Raw genomic sequence first — 4,301 nt, forward strand, 5'->3', positions numbered from 1 at the left:
ATAATTCAGAATTCGGGGCAACAGAAAGAATGAGAAAAACCTTCTCCTTGTTACCCTTCGAAATATTTAATCCACAAATAGACTGTGAGGTTGCTCTCTGCTCTGCTTAGCTCATATTTATTCTTCTCCCACAGATGAAGGTAAAACTGGGAGGAAATGGAAAATAGATGAACAGAGGGCTTTGCCCCAGAGAGCTTTCATCAGTAAAGTACCAAAGTAATTACTGCACCTGACAAATTCCTACTCCTTGTCTTAGCCCAGTTTTAATAAAAGAAAGATTCAACAATGGTTTATATTACATTGCATTGCCTTTAATTTCATCAAGCTCCAATATGAAGACCTGCCACATTTACAAGAACCTGCTTTTTCTCCTGAAGTTCATTTGTGAAGGCAGCCGCTGGGGTTTTAATCATCTTTTCTTCAATCTTTCATTTCTAACACATTGTGATTGATAATGGCTCTCCCAGGCCCCCCTGTGAACTAGGCAAATTCTCCTTCATGTCAGTTTCAGGTACTTAGTGGGAGAGAAAGCATCCACTAATGAAGAACTAAAAGGCCATTTCAAGTGCTCTGGCTGTAAAAACGTAGCAGTTCTCATTCACAGTGGACTACATCCAAAGGTAACTTCTTCTGACCTGCTGGACCAGGCTATATTTCACAGAGCTTGGGAACAGCCGGCAAATTCTTGGCATTTCGGAAGTTCTGCTGAAATCTGGGGTAATGAAATGCTGCTCTTGTTTGAGAGCACAAAGCCCTTGGAATAACCTTCTCAGTATTAGACAAATCACAGGAGTTCAAATCATAATCACAGAGGTGCCATTGCATCAAGGAGCACTTAGAAAAAACCTTGAAAATGTTTTATGCTTCTAAGATAATTCTTTTAGCATTGATGCTACTTAAAAAGTTCATTTCCTATGACTTTCTCTAAAAATCTGTAGGCAGCAAGCTCATCCCTTTCTCATGACTCAAACTCAGTCGAATTTCTGGGCAAGAAATTGCAAATTTTATATTGCAGAGTATGAGTCAGTAATTGACATGCAATTGAAATACGGCATCCATGATGTCTTTGGATAAAAATACTCAGAAGTACCTCATTACAAAAATGCTGGAACATTTCTAATATAGAAGTGTACCTAATATGTTTATAGGGTTTTTTTTAAGGATTGTGGCTGATGAAGTCTTCTGAATCAGGGAGCTGGCCTGAGATCTAAGACAATACCACGGACTGCCAGACTCAAAGTATTGGGTCCAGAACATCACACGCTAAAAATAGAAATGACCCCACCAAATACTCAGCCCTGACCAGACAAAAAATAAATCTCCCTATTCCTGTGGTCTGGTAACACGTGTTTTAGTGAAATGCTGAAGCATGTGCCAGGAATAAGACACATCATCTCCCAAAAGCCTGTGCTGGTGAGGAAAGCAGGAGTGTGGGATGGTAGAGAACTGGGGAATCATCAGAACAAAGAACTGCAAGGGTACTAAGACAGAGAAGGATTGCAGGGAGTTGCTGTCACAGGACCAATGACCTTCCTACGACCATACACTCATCAGAGAACTATTTGGATGAAGCCAAGAAGCTCGACAGTTGGTATTTAACATGTCTACTTGGCCAAACGCATCGTCGATGTATGAGTGACCTGAATTGCCTTGGGTTTTGCCTATTAATGAACTCAACGGAAAGTTCTAAAAACGTCAGGAAGCAAAAATTTGCTGATTAAGAGCCGCACTTCGGTCTCCCTACACGCATGCATGCTGAGTCTCCCGAGTACTTTCTGGCTCTCCTCAGAGATGTCTTGCATGGGTTCCAAAATACACTCCATTTGTTCTTCCACTTTGGCTGCTGCTGGAATGTCAGGTATCAGCTAAGGTATCGGAGATGGCTGTACAACGCTCATACTGCTGTGTGACCTCCAAAGAAAGCCGCCTTTCCTGGGGCTTAGTCCTCCAGGAAGCCCGGAGGAGTGGTTGATACCCTGAAAATGGCAGGACCACCCTGAGTGTCCTTTACTCTCCTTTGGGCCATGTGCCATGTGGAAATGTAGAGATGCTCTCTCTGTCCTGAGGACACAAACCTAGTGCGAGGGCTAAGCTAAGGAATTGGACATTCTTGCCTCCATATCTTCATCTCTGCATCTAGGCATTGGAATCAAAATCATTCCACAATCTAAAAACATATGTGAAATGCACATGTGTAATTTGAGGCTTGATATTAATAAAGTGAATTAAAGGTCTCTCCTAAGAGCTTAAATTTTGAAGATCACCAGAATAACTCATATATAGACTCACTGGCTGTGTTCTCAAGCTTTAATGGAAAGTTCCTATTTCAAGTAGTCCTCCCATCAAAACACTCCTCTTCTGACAACGTGAAAATAAAGTGGGTGGAATATTGTGTAACAAGGCACACAGTATAGCTTACGAGAGTCACAAGCAGGAAGGACAAAATGACCTGCAAATGTAAAATTTTTCCCTATCTTTTAGAATATATTGAAAAATTGGCCTAAGAATGTGAACTTTTAAGTGCCCTTCAGGCAAAAGTACTATACATTCTCATATTTGGATTTGATATTAAATGCATCCTATATTTAAATTCTTTCCTAGAGAACTGAACACAACTCCATACCCATAAAAAATTAAAGGTGAGAGCGGCTCAGACATAACCCTGGCTAGCCACAGGCAGCCTTTCTTTCCACCTGCGGACTGGCCAGGCCTCCAAGGTGGGGAAGGGAGTGGACGGTGCCAGGGGCAGGAGGTAGCAGCTCTCTCGCCTCCCCAGGACAGAGGGGGCTTCCTCATGATACAGACTCTTCTACAACAGAAGCCTACATGTTTCCTGAAAGGTATTTAGTGACTAGAGAAGACAAAACTGAAGCATCTGCCCTACGTATGTGTAACCATAAACAAGTCCCCAAGAAACAAACAAGACCCTCCAGAGAACAAATACTCCCCCTGCAGTGCATTTTGTGATCTTCCTTTGGAATAAATTCATTATTAACAGTTTGACTTTATTGTTGATTTGAGAATCTGTGGGTAAGAGACTACAAAAATAAACAAAATATATCCAATACTTCTCAAGGATGAGGAAGAATCACCTGGGGAGTTTGTAGAAATAGATTATTGGCCTTGCTGTAGTTTTAACCACTATTTACAGTTATTATATATAATTCTATGCATCCATGGCTTTTGCCATGTGACTTGGAATCCCTGCCCTGTTTCATTCATGTTGAACTTGGCCTTGCAACTTGCCAGTTAATGGTGTGTGTAAAAGACAGTTTAAGAGTTCATGCCTGTGAACTCCAGTAGCATCACTTATTTCCATTGGCTCTCCTGAATTCCTGCCATTTGCCATATGAAGAGCAGGCGCTGGATAGTTGCTGTTCCGAGAAGGATAAGAAACTCATAGAGCAGTCAAAACCCAACCTGAGACACAGCTCAGAGCCTGGAACCCAGGGTCCAGCCCCACCCAGTTCACGTGCACCAGACCCATAGCCCTGTGAGCAAGTCTGGGGGGTGCTCAAAATGCAACACTGTTGCAGAAACAGCTGAGCAATACTCTCCTCACCCCGACTCCCTCATGTATAAGACATGAGGGAGACACGCATACATACATGTGGTCCTTCACCCCAAGTGGCCGAATCCATGGAATATGTTTGAAATTGATTTTTGACATACCTAAAACAATCTAGAAGCATCTTTCTAAATTTATGCAGCAGTGGGCAACATCTAACTACTTTGATTCAACAGCACAAACTTGTAGAATGGTACAGAAGTTTATTCTATGATTGTCTACTTATTTCCACTTTGTGCCAATATATAAATCTCTTCCTGTCTCCAAAACTTGCTCATCATGAGATTACATGATCACATAACACATCAGTTCTTCAAAGGGCGCAGTTTCAATTAGATGGAAACCTCCAACATTGTCATTAGGAAGGAAACATAGTAGGCGGCAAAATCCCATACTAGATGTTCATATGAAGAACTAATGATTACCTCCAAAGTCCACGTTTCCTTAATTATAGCATCATGTTCAGTAAAGTTAAAGCTTTGTCAGTCATCTGCTAGAATCTCTGAGTTTGAAAGGTTTATGAATTATGGGGGAAGGGGAATCTGTATCATTCAAAATGGATGTGCTGTACAAGGAAGTGTTATCATCAAAAGGGAATGGAATGGACGGCACCTCAGTCTTCTTCATTAAAATAGCAAATTCCCCCAAAAGGGAGAAGATCAAATTATCTCTGTCATTACTATTTCTAAATTCAGCACTCTTGTGATACACAAAGAGTTCACTCTATGGAAGA

Source organism: Phyllostomus discolor, chromosome 3 (assembly GCF_004126475.2).
Source record: "Phyllostomus discolor isolate MPI-MPIP mPhyDis1 chromosome 3, mPhyDis1.pri.v3, whole genome shotgun sequence".
In the NCBI taxonomy this organism is placed as follows: domain Eukaryota; kingdom Metazoa; phylum Chordata; class Mammalia; order Chiroptera; family Phyllostomidae; genus Phyllostomus; species Phyllostomus discolor.